Source organism: Agrilus planipennis, unplaced genomic scaffold (genome assembly GCF_000699045.2).
Source record: "Agrilus planipennis isolate EAB-ADULT unplaced genomic scaffold, Apla_2.0 scaffold149, whole genome shotgun sequence".
In the NCBI taxonomy this organism is placed as follows: domain Eukaryota; kingdom Metazoa; phylum Arthropoda; class Insecta; order Coleoptera; family Buprestidae; genus Agrilus; species Agrilus planipennis.
In genome coordinates, this window is record NW_020438906.1 from 709,547 (window position 1) to 726,071 (window position 16,525).

A 16,525-nucleotide genomic window follows, 5' to 3' on the forward strand; every position below is an offset into this window, starting at 1 on the left:
GTTCATTTGGAACGCCTATTGAACTACAGCAGGGACTATCCAAATTTAAACCTTAATCTTAAAAACCCAGCGCACCTAACACTTGTCACGAAGGACAAACAAAGAGCAGCTTCAAATGCAGAAATCTAAAAAAATTAGATACTCCAAATATGCATGTAAAAAATGTATGCATGTATTTTTTGTTTAGAGAACGCAAATATGGTTTGTGGCAAATGTTGAGACTCTGTTTTCTATATGGTTAATAATTACGATAGTGATTAGAAACTTAGAACCATTTGTTGTAACTCTTCACAAATGACTACTTAGTATTTACCAGTTATTCTATTAAAAAATGACTTAGTTATATTAAGAGCCTCATTACTATCTAGAATGGCATTTTTTTCTTATCTTATTGTTCTATTAATATAAGACATTGTGTAAAAGTACTGTATTTTATTTTAAAACACTTTTTTTCATGACAGAAAGACATATATTATTTTTAATCTGAGAGTTGCGCCATGTAATGTCCAAATGTGACTTGCGCCCGACGGAAGGTTAAAAGCCGTCCCAAATATTTTTTCGAAATATTTATTTTCTACGCATTACAACAAGATTCATATGTATCTCTTGTATCTTTCTTATTTCCTAATAAAACTGCAGAGATGTACATTAAATACTTCAAATGTTGTACAAAACTAGGATATATGTGTGTAAGTTTTCATCACAAAATATTTTTGTGGATTTCAAGAGCGTTATTCATACTTTGTTTAAATCAAGTATGAAAAGTTGTCGTATTCTGCTATTGGAAAATTCAGTCTCTTGATCTTTCTACTGAATACATAGAACACAATTAGAGGTAGCAGTTTTATTAATTGAATTATTTTGAACTTCCGCATTTTAGATTTAACAATGTCGTTCATGTTATCAGTGTCGGATTTACCGGCAGGCTGAGCAGGCTTGAACTTTAGGCGGCAAATTTGGGACCAAAATTGGTTTTTGTCATACAGAAATTAAAAAGATTCATATTTATATACCGAAATATTATCAGGTCCACACAAACAATTCAATATGTACTATGTTTCACCATTCGTGAGATGACCATTCACTAAATGTGTGTTGATATGAAATCCAATTTTAACTAAATCATTGGGTTGTAAAAATAATCTAGGAACTGACACATCGATGCTCTACATCACAATCACTAAATGCGGGAAAAAGGTAGTGTAATTAGGACGATAATGCACAAATCATAAAGTTACGATTTCATTGATTAAAAAATTGTAATTAATATGATTGTGAATTAGGGTATCGAATTGTAAAGGTCACTAGGAACGGCAAAATTTGAATAGCCTACTGGCGGCAAATGTTTAAATCCGCCACTGCATGTTATCATTGATTACACAGGTCTGCGATAAAAAAGTTTTTTGTATAAATTTATCTTAAGCATGCAAATGTTGGTCTATCTTTTGCAAATATAAACTTTGTTTTAACGTATCACGTCACATTTTTCTTTGTATGTAGATTAATATATATATATATATATATATAGCCCTGTTCAGTGCTTATCATGGTGTCAGTGACTTGTATATTTACCTGGTTGTGGAATGTTCGTACACAAAAGGACAATTGAACCCACCCCATTAAAAGTACATTTGGAAGTACCGGTAATTAAATGTACCATCGGTAGTTAAATTTACATATGTATATAGTTCTTTATATCAATAACTTAGGTATTTGTTATCGGTTGTATTTCTATTGTTAAAATTGTAGTTGGTAGGGAAATCAGAGGTATAATTATTATCCTTTTAATATTAAGAATTCAGTGCAACAATCTCCCTGAAAGCAACGAGTTATACTTGTAAATATTCATGGTTCTTTCTTGTAAAATACACTTTTAAAGTTTCAAGGTGTTTAAATTATTCACATAGGAGCAAAAATTGATGAAAGTGATTATTCGAAAATAATTGACTTCATCCAACAAGCCCTTTGAATCGGCAAATTTATTTGTTTTTTCACAAAATTCGTTTTATAGCTTATATTTCTATTTAATACTCTCTGACTTAGCATTATATTGTCTTTTACTTTATTTTAGATGGTCTGAAAATAACTATAGTCGTTTACACCGCCTGAAAAAAAAAAAATAGTTTATAGCGCGCCATTATTGAGAGAGATATAATATTAACGTGTAATAAAAGATTGTGTTTCATTTATCTTTAACTATGACTTCTGTAAAAACAATTCAAATGTATTTTTTTACATTTGCGGACAATATACAATAGTTCAGCAATGATTGAATATAACAGACTTTGTAAAAAATGCTTATTAAGCTTATTTCACAATGAAGTTGTGTTACCAAGATAAACACTCGGTTACGATAAAATATGCCGGTTATGTATTGAAGTGTTAAGACAGTGGTCTTATGGTAAATCAAAATCATTGTTATTCGGTATTTCTGTCCAAATTAGAATGCAATTGGAACTCGGAGTGAAAAATATCATCAATCGATTCGATTTACCAATGATACTACTTTAATTTTTTGCTGTAATACATATAATCCTATTTTCATTTAAAACCCTATACTTTCATGAAGGTTGTAGACTGTATTTAGTTGTGGTACAAAGAAGAAGTAAATAATTTACATAAATAAATACGTATTTGTTTATCACACAATTTCATTTTTTTATAATTAAAATACACACACTGGTGTTTCCGTAACATTATTACAATTACGTTTAATTTTAACTTCCAAGAAAATTTATTGTAAAAATGGACAGAACAACAATTTTAAACAACTATTTAAACGTAGCTTAAGAAATTAAGAAAAGCCTCTTTGAAGGTGTGTTCGATTTTGGGTCTATATTTAAAAAAAATCTAAAATCAGCTTCTATATATACATTATTAGAATTACAATGGTACAAAAACCACTTATGAATTAGATTAATCACTCAGAATATTTGGTTCTTTGGCATATGCCTCAAAGTATGTATTCTGACATTTAACCAAATTGAAAACCAACAAGAATCTTATTCAACAACTGATTGTAAAGAATTTTGGATTGAAAGAAGAGAGAACAGTATACGATACAATAATTTGGATCTAACAAAATACTGTAATAGTACTTATTTGATGTTGTATCTGTTGTACAGTAGAATTTGTTTATTATGACTCCGCCTATATTGACCAACCGCTTAATATGAAGTAATTGCAGGGTTAAGTTTGGTATTCATATTAAATTCTCTACAGGAAAGTTTGGATATAATGACTCCGTTTAAAATGACATATCGTTTATTATGATTGATTCATAGAGAAATCATATTCGGCTATAGTGACCTAAAGGATTAGTAATAACATTTTCGATCATTGTTCTGGCTCTTATGTATATTGATATTACAATTCATCGTTCTTTTTCTTTTTCTGTTAATAAATATGTACAATTTGTAGTTATATAATACTAAATAAGTAACCAAAATAGAAAGTTGTTTATTTTCTACGACCGCTTAGTATGACGTGTTTGTTATTTTCCTTCGATGTTAAGCGGATTCTATTGTATGTTAATTCTATATTAAGAGTTCCGAGATTATTTGAGTATTTTTCTCGTTGTTAACATGTTAACAATTGAAAAAAAAAAGTTAATTAACAGGTACTCTTTCAAGGTCTAAGTCTTATGATTAGTTAAAATTTAATTTGATGTGTTAAAAGTTAATAAACATATTCGTGTTATTATAAAATTGTATTAAGTTCTCTTTAACATGGTAGATTTTCAATAAACAACATTCTTTTTTTAGTTGGGTTAACTTCACCATTAAACTATGTTTAAACATAACTGCTATCTACCCTTGCGTAAGAAATGGACATCATTCCAAGTCCAAACATAAAGATTTTCTTTCTCTACGCTTTCCTATTTTATTCTCATATTATCCTCACGTTAATACATCAGTTATTTTATTTCATTTTTTGCCCGGGAAATTTTTGAATACATATGCACCTAGTTTTGAAATACAACATTTGGTGTACATTTTCTAAATCATCATACGTTTTTGAAATATATTATTTGCTGATTTTTTGTTGCCTAATTTACGAGACGTCACTGGACTAGCGTCGACATGGCCTCGTTTATACGTTTGCGGGCATGAGTGCATCGGATGTGTGGACAACCGACGACGGCAACAGAAGAGACGCCGACGACGCCCGCGTCCGCGTCCTTTGCAATCATAGTAATGTCGAAACCATGTAGCAGAGCGTCGATTGTTTTAACGTCCCGCTGTGTGTGTGAGACTGGCAAAAACCCGTGCGCTCACTGCATGGTGCTTGTTGTTGTTGATATTATTATCATCATTATTATTATCATTACCATTGCTATTCTCCAGCTTTTCGGACTCGACATTCCCTTTGAACAATACGAATTAGTGGTTCTGCCACCGTTTTATTTCACATACCTATCTGTGCACCTTTGTTTATCACCGCTTTCTAGGTAAACGTATTAAATCAACGAGGACACAGAATTATTCGATTAAAAGCGAATGCATCTACGTTGTATATTTATGATTATGCCGACTACGTTTTTTTGATAAAGAAATAGTTAAATGTACCACGATTTTTAAAAATTAGTACATCAAATGGGTATAACGAATAATAATTAGTTAAGAAAAACTGGTCAAGTGCGAATTGGGCCGTACTTTTTTTAATAACAGCGAAATTGCTACCTACAATTAGATTAACATGTGCTTTCTTTAAGACTGTTGAAAATTTTTGTCAAATGAACTGTTTTATTTAGTGTTAAGATAGAAAAAGTTTTTTTTTAAGAGCGGTAGGTAACATAATTATTTTTTTTTTGTAAATTTTTAAAGGACTTTGCTATAGAAAGGCATAAATTTGTTACAATTCGTAAAATTACAATATAAAAGATTTTATCTATTGAATATTCCATTTTGTTAATAAAATTGTATCCTTTACGTGCAACAATAAAGAAAACAGGTAAATATGTACAAATGTGATAAGAAACGGTTCGTACCATATATCTATCCATTTAATAAAACGGTAAACGAGAAACAGACTTGCCAAGAGGGATGATAACGAGGCGAAATAGGGAGACCAAAGAGAAGTTTCGGGTTATTGAATTATTGGGTCAAATAAAATCACGACCAAATTGAATCACCCCTAAAGAGATTGTCGCCTATTACTATCACATTCAATTCCCCACTAACTTCTTTTCGCGCTACTTTTTTTTGATTAACATTTTCACTTACATTACAATTCTTTTTGCTATTCTTGTCAGCCAATTCCAATGAAATCTGATAGAAAAATCTAATCTTGTTGTAAAGTACGTTATACGCGGTCAACTTTTTGCTTTTAGATGATTTCTTTTGAATGATATACAGTTTGTATAAAGAGCAACAGGCAGTTATAGAACTTGAACAATAACGATAGGTAAGTAAATACCAGAAAGGTCAGGAAAGTCAGACAAGCATGCACAGTGTTACCGATACTTTTAAATCTATATCTTGAAGACGCGATATACACTATTAATGACAACTTTAGGAATAGATATATAGATTAGTACGCTTAGATATGCAGATGATATAATAGTATTAGCAGCTAGAAAGGAGTTAGAGATAGCTTTAAATTAAATGAAAGCGGTATTGACAAAACAGTACTGTATGAAAATAAATAAAAGTAAAACAAAAACACTGGTATGCAAGGGAAGAAATAGTAAAGAAGGAGTAAATATAAAAATAGGAGATGAAAAATTAGAAGTCAGATAACTCAGGATGAAAAAAGCAGTAGAGATATAAAATACAGTAATTTAGTCGTTATATCCGGAAGTCGTTGTAGGCAAACGTAAAGAAATACAGGCACGGATGTATAGTTTTCACCATTTTCCGTCTTTTTTTTACAGTAAATGTGCATTTAGGAGTCGTACTTATTCAAAAGTTTACTAAACACAGTTGCTACTTAGAATATCACTTTGTAACTGAGCCATTTTAACGTACACGCTTACCTACGTACTCGGCTAACATCTATAAATAAACGGTAAAGATCGCCACACTTGCTGATCATCTGTGTGGATGTAAGTAAAACAAAAGAAAGTTCTTTGTGTCTTTAGCGGCCTACTCTGGTCACTGCATGGGATTACTAGGGATTTTTTTTACAAATGATTAATTAAAAATAGTCGCTACACCCGAACTATGCGTTATATCCGAAGTCGCTATGGCCACATGAAAATTTACTTTAAATTCAAGGGACTTGCTATAGCAAAATGGTCGGTATAGCCAAGGTCGTAATAAATGAAATCCGCTATAGAGAATATAATTGCAAACGAAATTCGAAAGAGATTCTTAAAGGTATATGTCTGGGGCACAGCTCGGCACGGGTGCGAAACGTGGACGGAGGGCGCGGTGAAAAAGAAAAGATTAGAAGCGTTCGAAATCTGGTGTTACAGTTGAATGATGAGGATACCGTGGACAGAGAAGGTTAGACTTAGGTTGGTAGGACACCTTTTCAGGAATTAAGGGCTAGTTTTAGAGATATATTGGATGCAAAAAAAAGAGTTAAGAGCTATAGAGGTAGATCTAGATTAGATTACTGTTCACTAGTTAAGGATGTGGGATGTTTAGGGAAATGAGAAGATATTAGGAAAGAGTGGAGGTGTGTGCCCAACCAGTATTAGGACTGACGACCTTTACGATGATGATGATGAAAATTTTGATGTAATTTAAAAATTTGTAGACGACAAATCACCAAAGTGTGATACAGGACATTACAGCCTCTCTATTAATCCTTAATTGTTAATAACTTTAGTTTCAGTCAAACTTTTGGAAATATCTTTCATCTCCACACAAAAATTGTCAGATTTTTAAAGCAGAACTAAACAAAACCAGACTAGTTTTCTGTCGTGTGATTCTTTGCGTTAATGAATCAAATAACTCAGCTACTCAGTTTAACAAAAACATGCTACACTAAGATAAGTTTTGATGATTTGGTACAACAATGACGCAAGAAATGTTTTTTTGTTTGTTTGTATATTTATGGTGTTATATTGATGATTTTTGAATAATTTCAAAAAATTTTATGCATGCATTGTGTATATATGGTTTAAATTATTTGTTTGTGTATGTTGCGTAAGGTGCCATTATGGAATTAAATGGTCCCGTGGGGAGGAGAGATTTACATAAAATATTTAGCCAAGCTTTTAGCGTACATCAAAATGCACATAGAAATGAGCGTCGGTTTCGACTTTGGCGACGCCTGCCGTCGGCCGCCACCACAGACGGCCACGTTAATACACACGTATAGGTAATGTATAGTATAATACATATACGCCAGATATGTTTGTATGTGTGCATCTATTCCGACGCCGTTTACGATCTAACTACTACATAACTAATCAGACGTAGTGCATTTTCTTGTATGTGAATGATTTTGCATTCGAAAACGCTTAAACTACAAACGTGCATTGGGGCATATGTAATATACCTATCGATAGCAAAAACCTTTTACAATATTATTGTCCTATGATTAACTAAATATTACCTACAGGACGTATTCAATCAGAGAAATATTAATTTTTGTTTGTATATTTTTCCTTAGATAGCTCTTAAAACTCTATTTTTAGGGTTGGGAATCTCAAAAGGAGAAAAGTAATCATTATAGAATCACTTTGTTGTCCGTCTGTCTGTCTGTCTGTCTGTCTGTCAAAACCCCTATTCTCAGGAAATTGTGGAGGCATCAAATTGAAATTAATATCAAATATTAGGTCTGCAATCCTTTGGGAATCAATACCTAGAGGTCAGTCACTGTACAGCAGTTGTTGTTACAATAATGTGACGTATTTACTGATTTGAACCATATCGCCGTTGTAGGGACGAAATCCTTGATTTCAAAGAAGACAATCCCCAAAATAGTACACTCGAAATAGCAGAGAACGAAGGCTCCTCTCATGTGACAGTGTGGCAAAGCGAAAGGAACAGTTGCCGCATCCTTATCATTTGCAGCGAGTGCTAGCCTTGCTTGAAACTGATTTTCAGCCGCAAGTGGATTTGTGTCGGTGGTTTCGAAAAAAAAAAGTGCTTCATAGTCTAATTTTTTTTCCATATTAAAGTGTTATTACTGACAAATTTACTTCCCGCGGGATGGAACTTTGAATTTTCACAATAATCACGATTTGTGCGACGGAAATTCGTCTGTCGTACATACTACGCGATTGCTAAAACTATGTTCTGTAAATGCGTGGTGTGTAATTTTTGGAAAGTTATTTGACTTTTTTAGTAAGTTTACTTACAACCATTCGCAAAAAGGATAACGCACTATGGCAATACCTCAATGGTGGTGTGGAAATTTGCCTTAATAAAATTATAAATATCCACATGATGCTTATTTACGTACTAATGTTTACGTGACTTACATTTTTACATATTTTGTGTTTGTACATTTACATAGTGCTGCCTGTAATGTAATTATTTAATTTATTTAGTCTAAACATTATGTCTAATACTAAATTATTTATGTTTATGTCAGATATTCGATTATCGGTATTGATCACATTCTCCATCCATGCATTTGCAGAGTTTTTATCGGCAAATATATTTGCAAATTTACGCATGAGACCGGCTTGGGATTGTAACTTATTGTAATTTTCATAAAAATTAATTTGGCCCTTAATGACGCTGCTGAACTCACCGTACGTTTGTTTATTGCATATAATTTACATCCTCAGAAATTCGGCACTTATTTGTGTTACACCCAGGATTTTATCTCATACATCACCATCACTGCGAGTTTCTGAAATTTTTAATTTTATTCATTATCATTAAGAAATGTGCACACTATTTCGTACTGATATGGTTTATTTCGCAGTCCTTTGTGAGATAATCGATACCATTTCTAACGATTGGACTTAAGTGATTAAGAGGAGTTTCGGAACCGGTTGCGATCTACAATAGCGGTTTAAGGTAGGACGACGGATGGTGGGATGATTGCAAGAGGGAGAGTGTTTGAAAAGAACGGCTGATGAGAAAGTTAAGCCGAAATTGCCACGAGGCCTTCAATCATGCGATTTGATAGCATGGTAAGCCTCTTCTCGCAGCTACTAAATTTGATTGAGATTCAATGGTGACATAAACGCACCTGCTAACAGAGACGACCAGAAGGTTCGTTTTCTAATAGTTAACAGTGTGCTAGTTGTGATGGTTTTTCTTCTTCATTAATAGGCAAAGTGTGTTAAATAATATCTATTTATTGAATAAATAAAACCACCTTGTTTTTTAATGTTTCAATTTATTTAAGAGTTCTAATCTACAATTGTTTTGGCTTCTTAGGTTTTTTGTCAAGAATAGAGCAGTTAGTAACTGAGAAATTAGGTGGCTTTATTTTTTTAATATTCCAAAACGTTTCATATTGCAAGGGCCTTAATTAGGTAAGGTGTTAAAGCAAGTTCTTGGTCAAAAAATTATCGATACTGCAATAGAACCTCTATAACTCGAACATAAAGGGAGATGCCAAAAAATTCGAGTAATAGAGTTTTCGACTTATGGAGGATTTTGACTTAGAGGTTAAAATTTGATGTTCTTACACTGTCGGCAAATCCTTCAAGTCGATAACTTAGTTTTCTTCGAATTGTAGACGTAATAAGTTTCAAATTATCGAGTTGTAAAGGTTGTAAAATAAAACATTGCTAAGTTCGCGATACAGAAGTCCAATTTAATTTTTCGAGTTATAAAGGGAAAATATGTGCCAAAATGGCTTGCAGGGGCTCACTGATTATTTCGATTAATAGAGGGTTGAGATATCGAGTAAAGGAGGTTTTGGGACTTGAATGGAAGGGAACAAGACATTTTTTCGAGTTTTGGAGGTTTTCAACTTATAGAGATTCGACTTAAAGAGGTTCTACTGTACATGCCAGACGCGGATCGCGACTTTAATCTTATTATGTGATCTCATAAGATAAGCATGATTATTACAATATTTAGGTACGTCGCCGTGGTTTATCGAGACCAAATAAGACCGAAATCGCAATGGATAAATTACTAATCAGCAAGTTAATCACCAGTTCTTAATAATTTGGTTTACATTCCTTTCACATAGTTGTAGAAGCTATGACAGGCAAGGATATATGTACATGTGTATACCTTAGTAAGTTCCTTGTTGAACATTTTAAATACTAATGAGTTAACAGCAAATATCATCGATGGCAACAGGTAGATCCTTTTAAGATATAATAAAAGAGCACAAAATTAAAGGATAATCTTTACTTACTCTGTACATTTAATGTAAGACAGTTGGCATTCAGTTGTAAGTTTAATCATTCTTCCATCTGAAAATTAAACCTTGCGTTTGTTTTCGTGATTTTGAATTTCAATTTGTTCAATTTTCTAATAGGATTTCAATCAACTTTATACAATAATTACACCAAATTGCTTTGGAATGTAAATTCGCGTCAAAGTTTCAACCCCAATGGTACACACTAATAAATGTGTATGTGCCCTACGCTGTCGTTCTCCGAAATCCAAATCGAATGCGAAATTAGCGCCTCCAGAGCTAATCAAATCTGTGACTTAAGCGCAAACAAATGTCAGAGTGAATAATATGAATAGGTGCTTGAAAGGAAGTGCAAAAAGGAGAGGTGCGTTTAAGCAATTTATTCGAGATGTGGACGAGGGAGAAAGAGGGAGAGAATGGCTGAATCAACCCCGACGATATTCGCTTAATAACAAGTCAACTGAAATCAGAATGAGCAACCGACGAAGAACAGCCGTGTGAGGGAAAGGGCGGAAGTTGAACAACGGTATTCATCCCTTCATTTAAATTCTGGAAGTGTTCTGAGCGCGGCTGATAATTGCGAGGAAGGAACGACGAATGACTGTACCAATTTCGGGAACTAAACCAAGCACCATTGTCACTAACCAATCTTTTTATTATTATCATCAGAAAATGGAAATGTTTATTCACCTATTTTTTTGGAAGTTATTTCAATTCCATGATCCTTCGTGGAAGCAAACTTCTCCATAACCTTCAAGAAACCATCAATTTTTGATATAAATAATTTTTTTAATAGGATGCATCGGTTGAGAAATAAAAAGTTCGGTTGGGCCCAGTTCACTGGTCAGTACAAAATTCTGCACTACCGTTCTTCTCTACACTCATTTCCTTGTAGAGCTACGGCACAGTATAAAAGCGCTTGACTAGTTCAACGATCATCATTTTGATAATCATAATCTTATCAAGGCAAATTTACACACCACCATTGAAGTATTCCAAGACGTGTTACCTTTTCTTGCGGGTGGTTGTAAGTAAACTTACCAAAAAAGTCAAATAACTCTCCAAAAATCTCCTACCACGCATTTACCGAAAAGTTCCTGTAATCGCGTAGGATGCATGACATGCAAATTTGCGTCGCACTAATAGTGATTATTATGAATATTCAATTCTGAAGCAAATTTGTCCGTAAACAGCACCCTCATCATCATCATAAGGTCATCAGTCCTAAGACTGGTTGGACACGTACCTCCACTCTTTTCTATCCTGAGCTAAACTTCGCATTTCCCTAAAACAAGAACAGCCCACATCCTTAACTATTTGCGAACAGTAATCTAATCTAGGTCTACCTCTACCCCTCCTAACTCCTGTTTCTGCCTCTAATATGTCTCTGACTAGACCTTCATGCCTGAGAAGGTGTCCTACCAGCCTATCTGGCCTATTTTTTATTGACTTCCATAGAGTCTTTTGTTCTCCTATTCTTTCCAATACCTCTTCATTTCTAACCTTCTCTACCCACGATATCCTCATCATCCGCCTATAACACCACATTTCGAACGCTTCTAACCATTTCTTTTCCGCCGCTCCCACTTTCCACGTTTCGCACCCGTACAACGCCGTGCTTCATACATGCACCTTTAACAACCTTTTTCGAATTTCTAAATTAACCGTTCGCGAGCATAGAAGTGACTTCTTTTTATTAAAGGCGACACGACCCTGCGCTATCCTCTGCTTTATATCCCTACTACTCCTTCCATCCTGACTTATCTGACTTCCTAGGTATCTAAAATCAGCCACTTCTTCTAATTTTTCGTCTCCTATCTTTATATTCGCTCTTTCCCTACTTTCTCTTCCCCTGCATACCAGTATTTTAGTTTTACTTTTATTTATTTTCATACAGTACTGATCTGTCTATCTCTAGGTCCTCCTTGCTAGATGCTAATACTGCTATAAAAACACCCTAACAGCACCCTAATATGGAAAAAATTAGGCATTCGCTGCAAATGATAACGATGCAGTAGCTGTTTCTCTAAAATTTTCTACAGTGTCATATGAGAGGACCCAACGTTCTCTGCTATTTCGCGTGAACTATTTTGGGGATTGCCTTCTTTGAAATCGAGTATTTCGTCCCTAATACAGCGGCGATATGGTTCAAACCCCAACAAATACGTATCATGTCACATTATTGTAACAACTGTTCTACCATGACTGACCTGCACTAATTGATTAACGTTACATACCCAAAACGTATAATAATTACAGCGTTACAATTAAAAAATGATTTTTTTTTTGTGATGTAACAACAAATTTACCGTTTTCGGATTCTTCCTTCTACTTATCGTGCTATAAGACATTACTTCTTTCGTTAAATTTCATGATTCTAAGTCAACGGAAAGTACTCTATAGGTTTTGATTCCCTTGGGAATGTTTACTGATAAAATTTGACTTTTCAATTCAAAGGGGAAGAAGTAGTTGAACAATATATAACTAGGGACTTTGGTCCTGGTGTGATCTATAAGGTCCTCTGTGAGTGTAGTTTATGGTCTCTGCCATAAAATAATTTGTCCAAAAAATTAATTAAGTTAATCCTCCTTTATCACTAAATAGTATAAAACAAAGTCGTTTTCCCGCTGTCTGTCCCTATGTATGCTTAAATCTTTAAAACTACGCAACGGACTTTGATGCGGTTTTTTTTAAAGATAGAGTGATTTAAGAGGAAGGTTTATATGTATAATACATACATAATATAGTAAGGAAACACTGATAATTTTAGAGGTTTCTAATGTGATGTTGTAAATAAACACATTTTTTGCGCTTAGATTGCAAACGCTGGCTGAACCCTACGAGATAGATCAAAATAATGTACTACAGTATTGTACATCTTAAAAGGGTCTACAAAAAAGTCCGGGATGGTATATGTCTATCTCTTAGGGATAACCCAAAATAACCATTTTTATCCTTTACTTTTTATGAGAAATAATGACTTATTTACGAAGCGATTGTAGGCAATACAGCATTAATTCTTATCCAATTAAGTACCTTAAATACATTGTGCATTTAATATAGATCAATATGGACCTTTACAGCATGTAATTTAAATTAATATTTTCGAAGATATTACAGATTTAAAATGCAGGGACATAGCGGTTGCGGCGGTACCGGTCGGGAGGCTGGTTTGTATTGTCTAATGACAAAAATACTGTGAATGTTGTATATAAAGACATTCTGTAGTATATTTAGTATGTTCAAGGGGTATCTTTTGAAGATTTCCCATTTTCGATAATAATCTAAACAAAACAAAAATATATTTAGTATCAGCATTGCACCCGTGCGAAGCTGGGGCGGGTCACTAGTAGTTTATAAAAACCAAACCAAGGTGAATTAGCGTAATCGTGAGGGTTCCCATTACTTGAAGTTATATTGCGTTATAGTCGTATTTATTGAAGCACTCATCCATTTAATTTACTTTTGAATTGCATTTTCGTATTTTTTTCCAAATTGTTTTACTTTTTATTTTCGCTCGAACGACTAAATATTTAATTATCCCAGTTAGCTGTCGTTCTTTTACAATTTTATAAAGAGGAGGTTTTCCGCCATCTACACGTCCTTACTTCATTACCGAATTAATCACATGAATCGTCTACAAGTCATCTGGGCACGTCACGAACATAAGGTAATTGAATTAAAAGAAAATTTCGCAGATAGATAGATAAAAGCTGACGTATTATCGATATTTCTGATTTGTACTTAATTCAGGCAAGCTGTGAATCGGTAATAGTCCTTTGCTTAAACGTCATCGGCAGAAGTGCTTCCTGTTGTGATTACACGTGGCCGTGTCATGCGGCTTAATGGCGACTGCTTTTATTCCGAGTTAAAACATCTACCTCAATTTTACGTTGTTGCTTATGAATAATGAAATGTACACGAAATCTCTCCGGGGGTGGTTTATATATTATAATACATTATATAGGTACATAATACAAACAAACAAGGAGTGACGTTCAACATTTATTAAAAATTATTTGCGTCATATACAGACGTCATGTTGTACATGACGGTGTTCTAATTACGTTTAGTATTGAATAAGGTAAAAAGAGAATTTCAGCAGATACGTCACCGAAGGAATAAGATTAACATGAAAGTATCAGAAAAAAAAAAGAAACGTGAATATACAGTATATCAATTGTAAAAATTGCGATGCACCTACGAGATATGTAGGCCAGAGTCGTAAAGCAATTAACGTTAGATTTAAGGAACATTTGTGTCGTCTGATTGTCAATGAAGATCCCAGTTGTAACGACTAGTTTTAGTTTACGTTGGTTTAACGGATTTTACACATTATTTCCTCCATTCTTCTTTGCTTGGTGTTCAAAGTTTATAGTCTTTGCTGTCCTTATAATTATCTTCTTCATGCCTCATCTCTAAAACTCGGAACCAACTTTTCCGACCTAGCGGCAACTATTTATAGGAGCTGAAAGACCTAAAATGTAGAAAATCTGGTCTTCTTTGTATCTGTGTATGTTGGGCTGCCTACACGTTTCAGTGTGTTGGGTTGCCTACACCTGACAATTGTTTTAAATTTCCATTTTCGTAATTTCAGAATTACACCTTTGAACGGCTTAAACTTAAAAAAATAAAATAAACAGCAGTCGTACTGATTTAGTTAAACATCAATACAGTTAGCAAACAGTTCGGGTGAATGTTACTGCCCTAAAGATAAGCAACGAAATAAAACAAATCAAATTATTACAGACAACTGTTCCAAAAGACTGAGTTCAACTGTGCAATAAAGGTGATTATATGACCCATTTCCTTCTCCTAACTGTGGCCCGTGTGTTTAGAGTTCACTGAGAGAGGCAGGCACACAAAGTACAAAATTTAAAAATGCTTTTAATTTATTTCAATCACACTCTCTCACAATTATATCAATCTTGGTACACAACGTTGGAAAGGAAATTTGGTGTATTCACTGGGTGGACATTCGTCAGTGTTGGACTGGGTTTATTTTAACGTAAGGCGATAAGTGGATGTTACAATCCCTTTTTGTGTTAATAATTTTGTATTTTATATTTTTCAACGTAATTGAAGTTAAGTATATGCGTCCTGGGTTCATTCCATTAGCGATGCCCTATTTGCTTTGTGGTATGATATATCTGTTGTATGGTTTATTCAGTATCGTCAATATATTAAAAATACCACACAAAGGAAAAGTGAAAATTTTAGCAATTTAGTAGTGTATTAGCAGTGTAGTATCATAAATCAAATTAAAGATGCTACCACTAGTGATGAGCTAAGCAAGACGAAGACCAAGACTGATCCAGTCTTGAAATTAGTTTTGGTCTAACTTATTTGGTCTTGGTCTTGCTCTAATACTTCTAATCGTGGTCTTGCGTGTTAAGTCTTAGTATTGGTCATTTAATCTGATACTTTTCTTTTTGGTTTTAATAATTCTTCTAAGCGCAGATTTTTTAATTGCGTTGATAGTTCTATGTTATGAAAACTTGAGAACTAATTACCCTTCCTGAAATATATAAGTTGACCCTTCCTTCAGTGCATAAATTTACCTTTTAGTGAACAAAATAGTACAAAAGGTACTTGAAAGAAGTAAAAAATATCGAAAAAAAAATTAGTTTGTATATTTCAATCATGTATTATTCAGACATGGGAACAAATAATGCTTACTCTGAGGAAAAAAAAAAACTTTTGGGTGTTTCATTCCCACCAGTCAGTAATGCTGGTGGGCGGGCAGTCCCTCCGGGCTATGCCGGAAGGTAGGGCGGAAGGCCCTCTTCAGCCTGCTTTCAGGAATCGTGGGAATGGGTGGGTGGTGGTTCGGATGAGAAAGTTGAGACGGACGAAATGAAGACAGAAGAGAGTGAAAGATTATCTGTGGAATATTACTGCCTCAGCATTTGCCTAAGTGATCCAAGGAAACCACAGAAAAACTTGGACCAAAGCAGTCGGACAGACCTGGAATCGAACCGGCGTCCTCCCGAATGCTAAGCAATCGTCTAGACCTCTAGGCCATGCCGCTCGGTTTACTCTGAGGACATTCTTGTACCTATACCCCCTTTTTTAAACAGTGGTAAAGTTTTTTTATATTAATTGAAATTTAGTAAAGTAAACTAAAAATGTTTTGTTCCAAGAAAAGAATGCGAGGTTTATTCAAAAAGTATTACGAATTTTCAACTTCCGTAGGTTACGTATATCGGATTTCCGATTTTTTTTTCTGGCGTTATGTTAACACTCATGTCTCTCACTTATGCCGACAAGTTCGGCCATATTGAATGTTCAG